The sequence below is a fragment of the Bombus bifarius genome, unplaced genomic scaffold (genome assembly GCF_011952205.1).
Source record: "Bombus bifarius isolate JDL3187 unplaced genomic scaffold, Bbif_JDL3187 scf7180000007979, whole genome shotgun sequence".
Taxonomy (NCBI): Eukaryota; Metazoa; Arthropoda; class Insecta; order Hymenoptera; family Apidae; genus Bombus; species Bombus bifarius.
In genome coordinates, this window is record NW_022884364.1 from 431,659 (window position 1) to 451,949 (window position 20,291).

General features: G+C 46.0%; 1 protein-coding gene across 2 annotated transcripts in view; it reads right to left on the minus strand.

Annotated features, from left to right (window-relative positions):
* The window catches only part of LOC117204684 (solute carrier organic anion transporter family member 74D), an 86,235-nt gene that overhangs the window by 39,279 nt on the left and 26,665 nt on the right, over positions 1-20,291 (minus strand). The window contains exon 1 of one of the 2 annotated variants that reach the window (XM_033442309.1): positions 15,132-17,594. The exons of the other annotated variant lie outside the window; for it this stretch is intronic. The gene's annotated coding sequence lies outside the window, so the exon portion shown is untranslated. Of the gene's footprint in view, positions 1-15,131; positions 17,595-20,291 lie in introns of those variants that run through there. 2 annotated transcript variants of the gene reach the window in all.

The window sequence follows — 20,291 nt, forward strand, 5'->3', positions numbered from 1 at the left end:
AAAGCAACGAGAAACCGAGGTAGAAAAAATGTAGCAAAAAAGAGGAAGGTTGGCAAATGTACAAGGTGGAAAATGAAATCGAGGAAGAAAGATAGAAGAGAGTAAAGGAGGAGAGGGAAAAGAGATAACCAGTTTCTCTTTCTTCGACGCACAGCGTAGCGCGAGCACATTGTATAAGAGCACACAACCACGCGATTTTAGACGTTCTACTCTCCCTCCTACGGCCGCTTCATGAGGGTCCCCCTTTCGGCTGCCGAAAACGACATCGAGGAGACCTTCGTATGGCAACTCGCCCGCCGACGGCGACGCCGAGACGTATTCCGCATACGTAAAGCCATGTCTCTACTCTCGGAGAACGACGAATCCGCTGGCGTCTCACGAAATTTCGAAGAATCCTCGATCCTTAGCCGAAACGAACGACCGAGAGGTGTGTTCAAGTTCGACACACGCCTCTTGAAAGTAATTTGCGATTCGATGGCCGTACGTACGTTTTTCAAATTATCCGGCGCTAGTTTCCACGAGTCGAGAGGGAAATGTATTATCTGGGAAACGTTTTATCAAAGCGAAAACGGGAAACGGGATCGTGTATTTCGAGCACGAAAGTTGCGGTGAAACGACAACTTGAAGCGGCGATTTTCTTGCAGGGAAAAGCAATGGAATAGCGGAGCGGTTTCCATCCTAAAGGGTGGACGGTGTATTTTCAGCACGAAGGTTCTGTTAGAGAACGACAACTTTGTTCGTTGAACTTTTGCGCGGCACTCCGCTTCTCGATGGAACTTTTTTTAACTGCGTGGGATGGAATCACGTGGGAACTCTTTCACGACGTGCGTGTTTGCACGGGTGAAATTTGTGTGGGCTTTTTTTGTGGTAGCCGCATCGGAGAATTCCCGACGCTCTGTTGCGCTCTTTTTCCATTTTACTTTCCTCGCGATCTTTAAACGGGCAACTTTCTATCGAAGTAACAGCCGAAATTGCGGCGTCGACGCTTCTTTTGTAGCTGCAAAAGTAGGCCAATTTTCTCGTCGCCGTTTATTTTCGTTTCTTATTGTACGCCCGATTCTTCCAGACGCTTTTGATGGACATGACGAATGTGCAACGTTGTACGTAAATAAATGACCTACCGGTTCGAAGGAGAAAAACTTTCGGCTCGTAAAAATATCACGGAAACGCGGGCGTTAAATCGCTTTTCCCAGAAAAGTCCGCGGCGAAACCTTGTCGACAGAATTTTCCGCCGACCTTTCATAAACGCTTGAAATAGCTACGATATCGAGGAGAGAAACATTAAAAATGCCAAAAACATCGAGTCAAACGTATTCCTCGATCCTTCGCGGTTTCGCTAACAGTAAAAAATAGATAATAAATAACTTGGATCGTCACGTCTACGAAATACCAATAGTATTTCTCGACTCTATTTTAAAATCGTTACGTTTTCTCCGACGCTTCTTTCAAGCAGGTCTTTTCAATTTTACAAACATTCACCATTTACTACCACATCGACGAATGGAACTCGGCTATTGCTTAATTGCTCTCCTTCGAGAATGGTCGAAGGGTTTTCCACGTCACTTCGATAAGTGGCTAGATGAAAAGTATTTAACTCGTCCGCGTTTACGAGCGCGTTGTCAGACTGTTTCGACCGTGGCCTTAATCGCAATGTGTACCGATATGCACACACCATACATCACCTTTTTCTGTCTGCATTACGAGTACCGTGAACCGACCGCCTTATCGTTCGCCACGACGCACATTTTCTTTAACAAACCGTCTCTCTGGTTAACAATAAAAATATATTTCCCTCGGGAATGGTAAACCAACAAGTGTTTAAATCTCCATATATTGTTTCGGCAACGCAACCATAAATTTCTCTTATCGTTTCTTATCACTTGTGTCACGGTTCTCGTGTTAGCCTCGACGCTTTTTTCACCAGTTCCGTGAGATCGCTACGGTCGCAAATTAGGCCACGTTTAACTAGTAATCGACGACGACGGCGAAGAAGCGAGCAAGCGATTTGCCCTAGTCCTAGCAGCCGTTTAATAGCCGGGAGTTAAAGGTCTGTGCATAAGGAAAATCGCGAGCAGAAAATACGCGCTTGACCTTAGCCAGTCATCGGTTCGCGAGGTCGCCGGATCAATCGGCGAAGAGGAAAACAAGAATCGGCGGCCAACTCCTCCATTTTGCATCACCGACAACAGCCTTATCATCGAGCGAAGAAGTAAGAAAGTTTCCATTCGGGTTCATATTCCACGGAAGATTACGCGTCCAATGCCAGCCGAAATATGTTGACATTTATTTTTAGTCGAAAATAACGGCACTTCCAAATATTCGAATCGCAACAACGCCACAATGAAATAACTTGGCTAGACCGATCAATCCTATTTCCTAGGTACGATTATCGTTTCTATGGGTTTCGCTGATCCCGCGTGACCTAAAATTAGCGAAATCAAAACGGATTAGCCCGCTATTACGACAACACGAACGTCTAAATATTTGTCGATCGACGACGACATCGGCGCAATAAAAATAACCGCGGATTCGATAAAAGTGTCCAAGTTTAGTCCAGGTCGGTAGTCGGGTCAACAAGTTTTCAAAGAAGATCGACACGGATATCGTGCAAACGAATATCCATATTTCCATTAATCTGGAATCGTTCGAACACGAAATTGACATTGACTATTTACTTGTCGTCTAATTTTATAACGCGACTGATGAAAATCGAACGCGTTCGATCGAACGGATTCAGGCTCTCTCGCGCACGCTTCGTGGCGAGCAACGGCGAACGAGTAATAACGATGTCAAAGCGAAGGCAATTGAACGATGTGCTAAAAAATATTGACCTAAATCGCGCGAGCATCGATTCGCGAGACACTGCCCTATCGTACAATGCACTTCCATCGCGTCGCGTCGTCGTTCCCGGGGTCGAAATAATCATCGAGATAACGAGTATTTCAAACACGTACCATTTTTACGCCTCCGAGCCTGATTGCTCCGATAAGATAAAACGATTCTGCAACATCGATCGCATCGATGGAACGGTGTCGCGACACTGCGCTCGGACGTCGTTAGTCATGAAACCTTCAGGTTTTCCCTTTTCCATTCGCTATCTTCTATTTAGTCGGCATACCAGGCTCGTTAACTTCGTGGAGGAAACAAAAGGTTTCACGAATCGTTTCGAAATCAGATTCTACGAAATAATTGCCGTATCCGAGCACGGAGGGTAGACTCGTGGCGAAGATGCTACGGGAAATCGTATACTTTTATTATTATCGCTGTTAATTTCGATCGATTAAGATTTCGACGATCGAATCCCGTGGGAATTAAACGCAAGAGACATCGCGATGTACATGTCCTCGATCGCTATATCGACTTGGACGAGGACGAGAAGGATGCGCGCCCTCTCAAGCCGCAGAACAACTTGACCGCAAAAAAGCACTGGGAAAACGCGAAAGTGAAACCGATACTATTCTCCGTTGCTTCTGAAGAAATTCTCCGACTCTTAGCTATCGAAAAATTAGAACGATTGGAACGATTCGGTCGAGCGAATCGATCGAAAAACGTGGAAGGAACGCCGAGGAAGCCGAGGATCGGTGCTCCATGGGACTCGGTATCCAGAGCACCATGCAGCATCCACGCGTTATGCGGTCGTTTAAATAGGAGCACGCTAAGATTGCGAGCGAGCATGCTGGCAGCTAGAACGACGACTATCAAGGTAGTTAGCGTGGACAGAGACGTGACGTTGCCCGTTGCCTGTCGGAGTACTTTCATTGCTGTTATACAACCGCGGATCGAGCGACCGACCGCTGAAAGGAGAAATGGGAACACGCAGTGGTTCTCATGCAAGCCACTGCGGAACGCGATCGATCGCCTCACCACGCGGAGAATAGTTCCCGATTCATCCCTCTGGACCATCGAATTTTAAACTACGTTTTAATCGACCGGCCCTGGAATCAGTTTGCGAACCGTGGCGTCCAGAATCCCGTGGCACGTTCCACGATGGAAAACGTTGACCCGATTCTCCGTGGAAAATTATGTAGATTGAAACGCGCAAGTTTTCAAGGTAAAGTGAAATTAAGCGCGAGAAGCAAGTTTGCGGATTCTTGGCTAGCCTCGTAATAGCGGGAAAGTTTGTTGAAAATTGCAATGAAAGCTATACCACGCGAGTGGTAGTTAGCAACGAAGCTTTGAAAACCTGGCTTCCTTCTAAGAAACTAGTTCAATTTTTGTACGGGGGAAAGAACTGGAGATACCAGGTCAATAGCGAAACCGATGGGTCTTTCGCGAGTTTCTTATCGCGAAATTAAATCTCGACAAACAGATAAGGCAACATGGTAGAAGTTCGTACGACACAATGTTGCATTACGAAAGAACGAATCGGTAGTTAATGCGGTCGAGGCGGCCCGTCGAGTATGACGAGTTTCGTGCAAACGTTTCACACGTGGAGCCGTCAGGTCGACGACTTTATTCCGCTCTGGTACGAACACGTGTATCTACGTGCCACCACGTGGATCGATCGTTGATAATTCAACTAAGAGAACCGTGTCGTGGTTTGCCATTTCGCAACATTTTCATCCTTCGAGCGTGCTCTTCTACATGATAAAACATTGAACAAACGATCGAGAAGGAAGAACGAATATCGACAAATAAATTGATTCGTTGACAAGTAGAAAGCCTCTGACGATTGAGTACCATGCACAAGAGCAGAACGAAGGTGAGTTTTATCTCGCGGTGTTCTACCCAAGGCTTCGTGTAATCTCGGTCGCGGAGAAAGTGGAAAAGTGTATCACTGACTTCATTCCCTATATACACGGTGTCTCGACGCGTTCGCAGCCTCGACATTTCCAACGATCGATTCTAATTTTTCACTCTGAGAAATCTTCGACTCGTCCATCCGCGCGTTCGATTCGAACACCACCTGTCTTCTATCCTCTACGACGATAAGACGTGGCTCCTCTTACATCTCCTCTAACATCCGCACGATCGTTCCTAACCGTGCGTTTATGTTTAAACGAAACGAAACGAAAGAGCAGCTTTTCTCGCCAGAGAAACCGGTATTTTTTAAAGACAGATTCAGACGAGTTCCGCTCTCGTCGACAACGAATGCAGCAACGGTATTGCAGTATGCTCGTTCACCTATTTCCAGAACGCGGTCTAATATTAATCTCGGCGATACCGGCCACTAAAATCGATATCTCAACTGGGTCAAACAGTTGCGCGTATTCTGTCGTTATTTTTAATATCGCAAAATCCACCCCCTGCGTCGTGGATCGTTCGTTTTCAAGGCGACTCGAGAAACCAGATTCCACGCAGCATATTGCTGGTACTCGTGTTGCTTCGTTCCGCGCGATCATCCAACAGACATTTATAGATATCGATACAGCGTATACCGCGTGGCCCATCTTCCGTTTGTTACCGATTTCGCTAGAAAACCGGCGATTCGTGCGTCGATTCTACAATTTCTGTCGACCGTTTCCCATTCCGATCAACTTTCTTACGTATTATCGCTGGTTGCAGCATTTGTCAGGATATACATTGATAACGTGCAGCCTTAATTACCGTGTCTGAGAGAAATTAACGCACCAACACAGATCAGAGCGCGGTTTTGTAGTAACATGGTTGCAGAGAGGAGAAAACGGTGGGGGCAAAAAGCAACGGTGCATCGTTAAAATGAAGAAGAGCTCTCGTTGGTTCGTTTACGAGCGACGCGGAGAAACAAGAGGTAAGAACCGAGCTGCGTTCGTGGCTAGTATTTGTTATTCCCGATGCACCGTCTTTCGCAGCGTGAGGCCTTTAATTCTCATTCATAAGCACGGGCAAAGTTACACCGTGGGCCGGTGATCTGTCACGGGACGCAGCCACCGGCTGATTTATGTTCCCTTCGTCGCGATCATGATCCCCGTATCCATCGAGGATTTTCCGTTCTCCAAACGGCTCGAGGAATTTAGAGAAAGTGGGACGGTCGTGGGGACCACCACGCGAGATTGATTTCAACGGAACCGAATGATTCCAACTTGTACTTAAACTCTTCTATAGACTTCGCTTCAAACACAAATATGTATATTGTGTTACGTCGTACGAAGCAAGTTTCTACCAGTGTAATTGTTGGTGTCGACATAACGCATCAGCTCCGTGGGCTCCCTTTAATGTTAGCAGCATACTTTATGAAGAAGAGTCCACCGTAACTCTGTTCTATAACGCTGCGCACCATGCAATGCCATTTGAATCAATTGCACCGTACCAATTGCCGTTCAAGAGCATATGGGGAGTGAACTGTAACACTTTCTGCATTTCGACGTGCAGCAGACTATAGCTAGTCTATTTCCAACGTTTTATTCTGTCTTTCGTTTTTAAAACTTCTACAAAGTTTCTAACATTGACGAGCCCCTACCGTGCTCTACACGATTTTATTACAAATAGTTTTCTCTCAGCGTTGTCGTCTCACTTGTGTTTTTCCGTTCGCCAATCTCTTTCAATCCCAGGCAATATTGCGAGAGAAAAGACGGATTTTCCTACGTCGCTCAAACCTATTTATACCACAATGTTATATTGTATTCTATTCAAACGTTAAAGTTGTTTCCACGATGGAACAGCGCGAAACGAGATTTTATTAAACGCCTGTCCGAGCCATATTAAATTCGGTAAACGCTTAAGCTACCGTGATCCTCTTATTACTGGAGCTAGCGTGATTTTAATTTATGCTGCGATATCGACTTTTCCTTAAGAACTATGCCGATTCTATTCAAACGAAACAAGCCATTCGCGAAGAAATGACGATTCTACGTCGATATAGTACGTCATACAATTACACGCTGTTAACGATAGAACCAACAGCAACGAAAAGTTTGTAGCTGGTCCTAGCGGAAATACTTTTAGCCGCTTTTCAGCATCGCGACTATCTACTGGCTTTATCCTCGATCATCTAATTCCCCAAAAAAGTCTCACATGCTATCGAGTAATTTGCTGAAAGTTAGAAAAAGCTAATATAGTTTCCACGAAGAAATAATTGGAAAACAGTCCTTAACGTTTCAGATATTAATTTATTGTCGCTAATGGATCGTTGTCGAAGGTGATTCGTTTAAAACTGTCAAGTTACTTCTCTGTGAGCAGGACGCACAGTTGGGAGGGGAGCAAAATATATCGAGCAAGGAGCTGGGAAGCGCGTCGACGCATATCCTGCAGCTTCATCCTCGCGAACCGTCGGTTACATATCTTTTTTTTTTCTTTTTTTTTTCGAAAGCCGAGGCAAGCGAACGCATCGCGTTCCCGAGGCCACGGGTCGAGTCAGATAAGATATAATTATTCGTGTCGCAAAAATGGCTGAATCCAGTCCGCCCCCCTCTCGCCTCCACACTTTCTTTTTTGCACATTTTCTTCCCTCCCGACGATTCTATTCCGCTGCTTCTCCTCGAACCACCGTTTCTTCCTTACATTATTGCGTTCACTGGACCCACCACGTCTATTCCGAGTTTTAATTACGAGTTACTATGTTAACTCGGGAGGAATCTTCTCATTAGGGCGAGAATTCTTCTAGAATCGGAAATTTGTATAAACTTGACGAAGTTTTGGCGAAGAAAATGGCCAACTTCGAGGGCGAGCTAAATTCTCGCGAGATAAGCTTTCCCGACTACAATTATTTAGCGATAATTAAACGATAAAAGAAAGCGGCACGGTAAAGAATCCACGAGCAACGTTTTCCAACGGCTTCGACTGCCGCCGGCAAAGTTTGCCTCGGCAACCCGACTTATCGCACCGCAAATAAAAAACCTGATATCGCGATATCGTTTTGCGACAAGATTAAAAGCGGAAGATCCGGCAAACGGTACCCCTACCAGGACACGAAACACGCAAATAATATAGGGACACGGACAAAGCGTTCAAAGATCTGGCAAGGATGTTTAAACAACGAAAGTTCGCATGACTCACGCTGGGCCAAAAGATGTTCAGCTTGTCCGAGAATACGCAAAGATAATTTCACTTTAACCCTTAGAATTGTGTTAACGTTTTCACGAACGACATTTTGTCAAAGCAAAGAAATAAAGCGATACGTAGAAAAACGATCGATCATCGACTAAAGAAATTACTCTAGCGTCTAAGGGATCGACAGCTCGAACGACGAGTTAATTCGTCTTTCCCTAATTAAGAGGCGAAGCGTTAATATTGCAAAACGTTCGAGATACGCTTGGTCCCTGTGCTGCTCGCTCTCCTGTCTACTGACAGAGAAAAGCTAGGCACAATGATTTCGTGGAAATTCGTGTAATAATAGATGATGCGTCAACAGTGGCCATCGAAAGTGGTACTGGTTGACTATTTATTCATTACAGAGCTAGGGTTGCCGCTCTACCGACACTATTGCCGCGTGCTCGGCCACGTTCCGTCTCAAAGGCGTTATAAATAACCACTCAGCCCTGCGTGCATCCGTGATTACGATCACGGAAGATAGCAGAATGTATGGCAGTCACGTTGCCTTTGGTCCACGCACGCACCGCGAGATTTTTCCAACACTGGCACACCCGATCGTGCCGGTTTTCTTCTTTTTCACTGTTGTTGCGCATCTCTGTAAGTCATTGCCTCTAACACGCCACAAACACGGGGCAATTCGGGACAATGAACGGTGTTGATTGACTCTTAACTACTGTTTTAAATTCCCAAAGTAATCTAGACATTATAAACGTTGTCATAATTTCCATCTCGAGTAACGCACGCTGATAAATAGCACGGTAATTGGTACGTAAGATAGCGATAAGTAAATATGCTGTAAGCCGGACGGCATGGTTTACAACGAATAAATGAAACTAAATAATAAATAACTCGGCAATCAAAACACGCGCATAAACGTGTTAGGTTGTTAGGAAAAAATCAGTGCACGAGATAGGTGTCCGTCGGAATCATCAGCTGATCGAGAGCGATCGCGAATTCGAAAAGTCGTCGCCGCGGTTTCTTGTCCATTCGCTGATAGAGGGGACCGGTTTCGAAAACGACCTTCCCAGAGAGCAAACATAAAGCACGAAGGTTCGCCCTTTCCACCGAGAGAAAAACAATGTATAATTTCGAGATTTTGCCAACGAAGATGCTTGACGGACACGAGTAAGGCGAAAGAGAAGAGAGAAGAACCCATGGCAACGGTGAGTAAATCCTTTGCAATTTATAATCCGAACATTACGGCTGATTACATCGAACCCCGTAGCGATTGAATCTTAATAATTACATTCCGAACTTACCATGGCCGCCTGCAACAATACGCACCAACGCATAAAAACCTGTCGGCCTCCTTCCTGGGAGGAAGCACTAATTTTCTCGCGATCTTTTTTTCCCTCCTCTTCCTATCTTTCCTCCCCTTCTCTTCTCTTCCTTTCCTTTTTTTCTACTGCCAACCCAACCCCTGCTACGAATCTGTCTCCTTTCCACTGCTTATTTCACTCTCTCTCTCTCTCTCTCTCTCTCTCTCTCTCTCTTCTCCTCTCTTCTTCTTCTTCTCTACCAGTGTTTCCCTGGCGAGTCACAGGTTACGCCGCGATTTCACACCGCATACAGATCCACCGGGGGAGTAATAATAAAAGCAAACGCATGCAAGCCGACGTAGTTATTTAGCTAATGACGTCGAGAGCAGACCAGGGACCGGGCAACGACTCTTAAGAATCTGCCACAACGTGGCGGTCGAAAATTTCGTTGATCTGCGACCACCGGCGCGCGAATTCCCGAGGACAGGAAGCGGGTTTTGCACGCAAAGCCTCGGTTTATTGTCGATTTCCGAACGAATCCCAGTTCCGAGCACGTCGTTTTTAAGCCAGCCACCCGATAATCGCTTCTCAGAGCCGTTCTGTTGTTGTCGCCGATGTTTCGCGCCTATGTTCCGATCAAATTAACTCCTGCCTTTTAGCGGGCCTTATTTCTGACTCGATTGTTTGCCTTGCTTCTGTCCAGCTCTTTCAGACCACAGTATTCTGTATATCCGTTCGTAGAGCGCGTAGGTAGATGGTCAGCGTCCATTCGAGGGTAAAACTATCGCGAGATATGAATTACTTTGATGTTTATATTTCGTAATTTCCGTTACCTTTTTTCCTTTTCTTTCGTTTAATCAAGATCATGATACGAAATTAGAGAAAAACATCGAGTTCGATCATCAACCTGTTCTTGCTTGCTCACAGTCTAACATACGAAATCGTGGCACGACCGTGCAGGTGTATAATTTCGTTGTCATTAAGAGATGCGATGAACAACGGGCATCGTGTGAAAGCCGCTTAATGGAGAAACAGGAAGGGGTACCGCGAAAAGAAGCGGGTCGATTTTATAGGGGCTCATTATCAGCTTTACTCGTTCCCCACCTCAATTTCGTCTTATTGTTGACCGTTGAAAACGGAGTCGGGCTTTCGTCGGCATTTCTCCCAACGATAAATTCGTCGTTCAGATCAACGCGATCGTCTCACTCCGTAATATTCACGAATTCCCTATCTCATCAAAGTTCCGCCCGCGAACGGAAAGTCGGGATCTCTTTGCATTTTAGATATTTAAATCGACTGGTTACCTTGGCGAGTAGCGAAGATAATAAAAGTAGAAAGCGAGGACGAGGATAGGTAAAGGACGAGGCAAATTACTTTCGAAAACCGGCAGAATTTAATGAAATGTATCGAAAAGAAACGATCGTCTAATTGGCGCATACGATATGCGTTGTTCGCGGATTAGCCACGTGTTACTTAAAAGTCTCTAATTAACAGGCAGTTGTTTGGATCGGAAAGAGAGGACGAGTCGGCTGGATTGCGTGGAAAACGGAAAAGTTCTAGCCAGCGGAGAAGAAAAGCAGAAGCACGCACGATGACGCTGGTAGTGAAGAGGTCACGAATGGCACGCACGTTTCTCCATAATCATTGCTGACATATACCGCTGACATATCTCGTAATTATTTTTATTTCGATTTCGAAAAAGGAGAAAACGAAACTTTTCATTTCATTTTTTCTTCTTTATTCAACGTATCTTTAAACATATTTCATTAGACATATCTTACTACCGATTGCTAACTTTTCTAAAACTTGCGCAAGACGCTTGGAAACGTACGTGCACTCGTTACAGCAGTGTGAAAAATCTATAATCAAGGATCGATTTACTGCGAGTAAAAGTTAAAAGCGATCGAATTCACGGAGTTCGATAATCGAAATTCCCAGTGTTCCAGAGTTCGCGTGACTATGCAAATCATTCGCAAGCGACCAACAGTGACAGTGTGATAATGATTGTTACCAGTTGCTACACGATGCTGTTTACGCGGCATGCTCGTGATCATCGATCACACGCGGTCTTGAAATTGAATAAAACACCTCTATGTCCATTGCCGACCGGATTGATGATTCGTCGCGGGGAGAAAGAAAAAGTCGGCAGAGTCTATGACGATCTACGATTACCTGTACCGCGTGATTAATGCGGTATTTTGCGTTTATTATTACATATGCCACTTTTCCCATATCGCGGTTCGTGTACAAGTCCGTTCAAAACAGCTGTACTAATGTTAAACATATCTTATGTATTTTTCTGCTACTTACAGGATTCTTTTCTATTTTCTACTGATACACTGAAAGACGCACAGAACAGGAGACAAGATCGTGTGTAGAAGATAAAAGTTCAAAAGGTATAAAAGTAAAGGAAAATGCGGTACATTCCATCTACTCAAAAGTTATATTCTGTAAGCTGTTACGAAATTGTGACCAAATATTTTTAATTGATTGAAAAAAAGAGAAGAAAAAACAAGACAAAAACGATACATAGGACATTTCGTCTAAATAGAGTGACATTTGTCTTACACGTTGAAGCGTAGCTTTTTGTACTTGCTCGATTAACCTATATACGAGGATGGGGAAACAGATTTGTTCTACAGGTCTTTGCAAAGGCAACGAGGAACTGGCAAGCGCGATGATGCCCTTGCGTTCAAGGTAAGGCAATACAAATACGTAACGTTGCGATATGACGGTGAAGCGACGAAAACACACGGTTGCAACTGCAACTTCGACACGCATTGCTTCGAACGGAAAGTAGAGGAATTTGTAAATAAAAAAGAGAGAGAGAGAGAGAAAGAGAAACAAGGAAAAAGATAGAGATACACGGAAGGTTGCAGAGACGCTGAAGTGGGACAGGGAGGATCGGTTTTTCAAGTTTTTTTGCGGTCGAAAGTGAACGCGCGCGAGGCAAATCCGCCGCGCAGTTTTTGCACGGTTTATTGCGATTTAAAGTCGATTTACGTGCGGCCACCGCGTCGTTCAGCTTTGATCATCGACAGCCAAAAAAAGTTAACGATCAATGATCGCGTGGAATCGGCCAGACTCATCTCCGGTTTCCCAGCTGCGAAACTTATGAAACACACTCTGCGCAACCGCTTTTGGATTTTTGTAACTTCGTAATCGCTTTTTCTATGGTACGCGCCTCCGACAAAACGAGCCGCCCAGGTCAACCAGCAAAAAAGCAAAGAAAAAAAGGACACGTTTCTACTTACAACGAGAACGGTTGACACATTGAGTGGACCTCTCGGTCTACCAAGAAAAAATGCTATCCGATCCTTTTAGTTCTTCCAAAGGTTTTCAGGGAAAAAAGGAAGCACAATCCCGAGAAAAAAAGGGACGGGTACGGTCGTAGAACCGTCCAACGAGACAGTGACGAGGGAAACTTGATTGAAGAAACAATAACACCCCGATGGCAGAAGAAAAATAAAATACCAGAAGGTTAAATTTCCCTTTCTTCCGTTATACCTGCAGGCAAAGTTAGTCCCATCCTTTTTAAACGCACGTGTACGCGCATACGAATAAGCTTGCAAAGAGAAGAGAAGAAAAGTCAAAGGAGCGTATTTTCTTCGACTGTTGATCGATGATCGATAAACGTACAATAATGGTCGAACGAAGCGAAATAAACGAATATTCAGCGATCCATTTCGGAATTAAGGTTCACGCCACGGATATATAGACAGGTAACGGTACCCTATCTTCCGCTGGCTGATAGCAAACGTAGTGGCAAGAAACCACGAAGCTCGTCGATGCTGCAACTTATGTAGCACGAACGTGATTCAGATACGCTAGTGCGCGAAAGTGGAAAGATTGGCGATAGATTGTGACAAATTTCACACGTGCACTTTCTCACCTGTTGCACGAGATGCATCATTGATAGGGAGGGTGATGTGTTTCAGACGACATTGATACAAGGAACGCGGATAGGACATACTTTCTTGCAAGTACTCTTTCCTTAACGCCTTGTCTCAAACGATGTTTCTATTGGATTAGCAACCAAGTGATCGCGGATTTTGTCATTAGGTGATATTGACAAAATCCGCGATCACTTGCCAACCCAATAGCACTAGCTACCTAACGTTTAAACGAATGGTTTTTCTTAAATAGAATGAAACTTTTTGAAGTTGCTAATTTCTATACCGTAGAAAAATAATTTCAAAATCCAACAACTAATGACAAATATCGAAACATTATATATAATTTCTATTAAAAAATTGTTCGTCTAAAAAGACTAAAAAGCCAAAGTTAGAGTTGAAACTGCGCTTTCTCGTAGACTTACATCTAACGGAGGATTTAATTTCCATCGAGAATAGAACTCTGAAACCTTATTTCGGATAGACTATTCTTATCGTTCTTAATTAATCGTGATTTACTTGTAATTTGAAGTTACTCGCTTGTTGGCAATCCACGTTAGAAACAATACATACACGTTATCTAGACAATGACAACGGTACGAAACTTTGCTTTGTATCTTATCTTTGACAAGCGCGCAAACAGTGTATTCATTTGCATGTCGCATATTACATAAATATCCCTGCCGCATATTATGACGAGCTCGACCTACGAGTGGAGAAATAAACTAATCTCCGCCACTATCGCGACGAGCGAGTCCAGCTTTTTTCTTCGTAAAGAACGTCATTTTTGCGCTCAGTTCCCTCTCGACCATTTGGCCACGTTCTCAAAGCTTTTTACCTCGTGTAATCTCGCGTTTCATCCCCCTCTTGCCTTCCCGGCACGATGTTTGCGAACTTCTTTATAACGTTTTATCGAAAAAGCGGGAAGAGGAGCGGCGGGGACAGACAAATCGAGGGAAATGACTCGATCGACGAATTAACGAGTTCGATGAATTCGGAGTGTTCGTATCGCGTGCACTTTCCACGCGAATTATTCCAGCTGAACGCTGTCGTTCCAGATCAGATCGTAGCTCATACTCATGTACAAACATCCAGGAAAGTTGCGAGCGAACGAAAATTTCGCTCAAATGTCGCATCGATCGCTACGTCGTAACGTCGATGAAACGTCGATGACCGAGTTGCAAAACAAACTTCGACCGCGTTTCTCATCGGTGAAAATCATTGTGTCAAGGATTCTCGCCAAACGTTATAATCACATCGCACCGAAAGAAATCGGTCGTGTCATCTTTGATATAATATTTGATATAACAGAGTCATCTTTGATATAATACACGTAGAATGGAGGGGTGTCGTAACGTAATTTCCCTCGAATGGAACGAGAAAAGATACGAAGAAATGTTCGTGTTTTCCTACGTCGAGCATAACGAAACAAGAAGGACGAATGTCGTATCGTATTAAGCGAATAACACGGAGGAACCGAGTGCGAAATACAGCGATGTTTATTAGAGAACGAGAGCGTAGTACACGTGTTTTGGAAACAACACGGACGCTGTGCAAACTATCCACAGACGCTAATAATATTCGTCTCTAAGTCTGGCGTGCATACGCGGTATTTCGACTTTTAAATTTCGGTGATTCGTGTCCCCCCTTTGAACATTCCTATTGAAACGAAAAAAGGAAAACGAGAAACGCTTGATTAAACGTCGGTGCTCTAACAAACACGGATCAATTGTAAATAGACATAATTGTTGCGAGTAGATGCGAGTCTGCTACTAACTTTCAAGTCTCTTTGATACGACGATTATCCGTACAGCTGACGAATCGTCTTCTTCCTTAAAACCAGCCATCCCTAATGGCAGAACCAGTCGAACCAAGGCGCATTATCGCCAAGAGATGATCGAGACATGTCGGTGGAAAGGCGTAAATGTCCACGTAAAGATGTGTCAACGCTCACGGTCACGGCACAGATACGTCGTAGGTCAAGAGATCGCGGCGCGCTTTTGCAAAAAGGCAAAAAGTCGAAACGTACCTGTCATACACGCCGTTCTCTCGCTCCTTCTCCCGCTCTGCGTGTGGCTTCTCTTTCACGCTCTTTCCCTCTCTTTCTCTCTTTCTGTCCCCCTGTTTGGTCAGGGCCATGCGTCATCGGCGCAGAATCGCTGCGCTTTGGAGGAACGTGGACGGGGCCGAAGAAAGAGCGTAGCAGGGCCAGCGCAGACAGCACCGAGCAGCACCGTGCGTCGAGATATTTGGCGGGCTCGAAAATAGCAACAGCGTTGTCCTCTATGGTGTGTGCACCTCTCCCACCCTTCCTCTTCCTCTTCCTCTCCGTCTTCCTCTGTTTCAACCTCTTCTTCTTCTTCTTCTTCTTCCTCTTCTTCTTCTTGGTCCGCGGGCCACTGGCAGCCTCGAACCGCCCGGTAACTCGCTCGGTCGCGCTCGCGCGCGCGCTCCACCAGTTCGCACTTTTATATACCACGCGCTCGCTGCCGCTTGTCACTTTGTGCGACCGCTTTCCGCTCTTCTCTTCTCTCACTCGATCACCAGCTGCCTGTATCTCCGGATGCAGCGAGCACCACTCGCGGCGAGATTACCACGTCGATACCGCGACAATCCCACCATGAGATAACCCCGAAAACCAAGTCGTTCCTTCTCCTCGACGGCAGACTCCCCCGGGATCCAGTCCCTGTCCAGACAGTCTTTATCCGTCCCTTTTCACCCTCGCCACAAGCTTCTTCGATTCGATGTAGCACCGATCTTCCCTCGAGAATCTCGCGCAAGTCAGTCAATGTCCTACGTGGCTGAACATCCGCAAACGGACCGTTCCATCTTCCTTCCCTTCGAGTGTATCGTCTGCCCTTGTTATCGTTTTAATTACCTTCTAGCTGCGATTCCCCGTAAGCACCGACATGTCTCTCTGAACGACGTACAATCGTGCGAAACGTGCGGACAATGCTGGTCGGGCCTCCCAGATTTTCGTTCACCTGTCGCTCTTTAGATCAGGAATCCGCGAGCAGCGTGGTTCGTTCGAGCGGTGACCGGACTCGAGTAAGCCCCCTGTGTACACGTTCGACTCGATCCCTCGCTCCGTTATGCTCTCGCGTCCCCCGGGTTCGCACGTGCACGCGGCTCGAAACGTAGGTATCCTGCCGAGAGCAGAGCGAGAGAGAAACGGAGAGATGCTCGCGGCTCCGCGGTTCGCGCGCGACTGACCGAGGGCGAGAGTCGTTATTGGGAGCAGAGCGCCGGCGAAGTCTGTTCGCCTCGACTGCCGCCTCACTCTCTCTCTCTCTCTCTCTCTCCAACCCCTGGCTGCCGCGTTCTGTCTTTCACTCACGCGTTGCACTCGTCCTCTCTTCGCCCTCCTGCCGCCTCCACCGCCACCAATCGCTCTTCCTTCTCTCTTCTTCCTATCCCATTTTCCTATCTCTCCGATTCTCTCCTTCTGCCAGCTTGCTGCGTCTCGTTCGCTCCGACGACGCCTCTCTCTCGCTCTCTCTGTTACTCCGATGGTGCAGCTCTTCTCGCTCTCTCGTACGCCGGTTCTCTCTCTCCGCCGCGCTCACTCTCGGCTCCCGTTCGACGCGGAGCAGGCGCGAAACGAACGAAACCGAAACTTAAGCTCGGCTGTCGCCTCCTCCTTCTCTTCTTGCGCTGCTGGCTGCTCGCTGCCGCTGCTGCCGCTGCTGCTGCTGCTGCTGCTCTCCCTGCTTCTCTCACTCTCCTTCGCTCTGAGTCTCCTCTTCGTCCACGTTTTCTTTCCTTCTTCCTTTCTTACCTTTTCCCCCTCGTTTCTATCGGTCTTCGTCCGACGAGCAGCGGCCAAAGAAGCCTGGCGTCTCTCCACCAAACTACACAGGCCTCGTTCGACCCGAAGACACTGTCCGAAACTGGTTGGAGAGATGGCCCGCCACTCGTTTCGGCATCGTAATCAACTGGCCAGACTGCTGTTCCACACGGCCACCCATCCCCTCTGCGATCATCGTTCTCACCCTACTTACCCACCCCTCTTTCTGCGTTCCAGACGAATCTCGGACGAGGGAATGAGTCCCTGATGCGCGTTTACGCGGCCCTTCGGAGGATCGGGATCCGAATCCTGGCAGCTGCTCGATCGCTCCGCTCGATCCTGCCCCCTTTTTCAATGGCTGCCAACGCTGCTGCGTTTTTGCGCGGCCTCCTTTAACTGTTTTGCCCACGGAAATCTATCGTGCCGAGTGTTTTAACGGAACGATACACTAGTCTCTCTCTCTCTGTCTCTATCCTGTTTCGTATACAGAAACCCGGCGCGAAAAAAACCCGAGAATTCGAGTGAAAGTACTGTGTAGTCGTAATGGTGATCATAGCATCGCGTTGAAGCTGACCGAGGCTCGCACAACTTCCATGTTTATGCTCATCGCCGTGGACACCGTAGCTTTTCAGAATTTACCCGCGAATTCTGACTATGAAACCATGGCCACGACCGTCTAAGGGATAGAAAATTCCCTGATTTGGTCGTAGAATGGAATTCCCTTTGATCGTGGCTTTGCATTCGTCTTTTCTTTCTGAAATCGAAGGAACAGCAAAGTATTACATTGTTGCAGAGGCACAAAGGTAATGGCAGGATGAAAGTTCTCGTAGAAAGTGGAAAGGAAAAGGCAAGGCGACTTCCTAGATACGATCAAATTACTTCCGATAGTACGGTAATGGAATTCAATTTCGATTTGTGTGCCCAATCGGCCTCCCGTTCCACTCGTAATCGCCGATATTGTCCTTTGCGGTATTTTTCAAACCGCAAGAACCGCGTTGGCTGCCTCCGTTGCCCGGGACTTTCCGTGTAAATTCGAGTTTGGATTCCACTGCCTTACGTAACATCTGCCGTAACGAGACTCTGCCCCGCCTCGGTGAAATAAGTTGAAATTAATTAAGGTTGTACTCGAGCCGTCGAGCGTATCAATAAACGCTGGGAAATGCCGAAAAGGACTTGCTCGTTTTCCTGAGCAACTGGATCTCCTCGAGTTACGTGTAATCGAAAATTTTCATTTTCGTATTTGTCACATCAATACTAGAGCTGCCAATCTACAATATGTACTTGAATATATCATAACTAAACGATCGTAATTACATAAAACGTGCATCTCTGCAGAAGACAACATTAATTTTATCAAAAACTGTATAATTTTAGCAATTACAGATATGAAAATCCGAAATCTGTCGTTTTCACAGATTTGATAATTCCAATGTCACGAACATTCGACGACTGGAACAGTTAACAGCGTCGTTGAACGACGTCACGCTTCCAACGTTTCCAAAGTAAAACACCTAAATGCCAAAGCGTTGGCCGTTTCACGGATCTTTGATCGATCGTACGCCACGATTATACGATTTTAATCGTCGTACAATTAAGAGCAGCGACTTTTTTCGATCGCTATCTAAACGGATATTGTACCGGTACTTGTATCGTGCTCGAATGAAACTGCAACTTCCACCGTACACACCCTCGATGAATAGAAACGTTCGACGCCTTACGGCCGACGTGTACCAGCCAGCGTGATTTTAATCGTGGCGAATACGATCTCAGCTTTAAATGTATTATCTTTCCGATACTTGTACTACACGCTGTTCGATCAAGACGCTCGATCGTCGTTCGCACCTGCGAATTGTTTCAATCGGCTGGCGGATAACACGCGAACAAAGTATAGCCCGGCGTTCCAACGGTTTGAAATTGCCTTTGATTTTTCTCTTCCGCGAGAAACTGGAAAATCAAGCTGCAAAAAGCGCTCCGAACCGAGCATGTTCTCTCGGCCGAGAAACTTTTGCTCCTTTCTACACCGTGACGCCATCAATGGTCCATTGCTATAGCATCCGCGACGAGTTCCTCTTGCAAACGAATATCGTGCGCACCCGAGACACGAATTCGACTCGTTATAAACTATACGAATCGTAGTTTTCGGTGCACGGAGAATTCGTTCAGCGTGCGCGCCGATTAAACCACGGGACCACGTGTTAACGATCACGAAGAAGCGAGAGTTGCGCGACCGATACGAACAACACGGAAATTACTTTGGACCTTACTGATAACGCGACCGATCCTATTCGATCGTTTCACTCGACATTTTACTCCCCATATAGATAATGAAACGACGAATTTACCATTAAAAAAATTTATGGGGGAAAAATTGTTCCTTCTAACGTACTCATCGATGAAGACGACAACAGCAACAAATGATAACACATGCCCGAGCCGTGGTCCCCGAGCGAGTCAAAATATTCGTAATAAAACGAACAAGTTTACGAGCCTCTTTTTATCTCTCTTCCTCTGCTGCTTTCTCTCTGTTCCTCTCTTTCGTTCTTTCGCGCATCGAGCACGATGGTTCGCGTGCCGATTGGCATTCAGCTCGTCTCGCCGCGGCAAAATGCGTTCGTACATGTATACGTGCATCCCGGCGCACGTAACGCTAGCAACATGCGTCGACGTAACACACAACACGTACATGCATATATACATAGGTCTCTGTTCGATACAGCCGAGGCCTCGGCTCGATTCAACGGCGGCGGCAGGTATGCGTCGCGACGCGACGCGACACGACGTGCGAGAACCCGACGGTACCGTTATACGAATACCGTCGACAGAATCTTCTATAGACCGAGGAACGGAACACGGTGGATCCTAGTGGAACGACTGGACGGCCGAATATCGAGTTGCACGAGTCAACTTTCGCTCCTACGGGAACCAGTCTTCTTCTTCCAACCTTTCCCCGATTTTTATCGTGGAATCCGTGTAATTAGTATGTACGCCGCCGGCCATACGTATTAAAATACCTATTGATATTTGGGTACAAGTTGATGGTAACTTGCGTAAACGTTATAAACACGATCGTCACAATTTTTCTTTCGAGTAACATTTTATGTCAATCAACGACTTGATAATATAATGAAATTCCAATTTTTCTTTATTAGAATAACTCAGAACATCGCTGGAGAACAGATAATGCGCGCTACCAATCCTAAGAACTTTCCCACTGTTACTGTTCAATGATCTCGTTGTTCGTGTATCGACGCGTGTTCTCCAATGGTTTCGCGTATCACGTGCAAGCGTCATTGGTTATAATGCACTGTTAAAAAAAAAAATTCCAAATATCTAGGTCTCGGAGGAAGGCGGACCACGTTTTTAACGATAGCTTGCACGTGAATCCTATTAACATAAATGAAA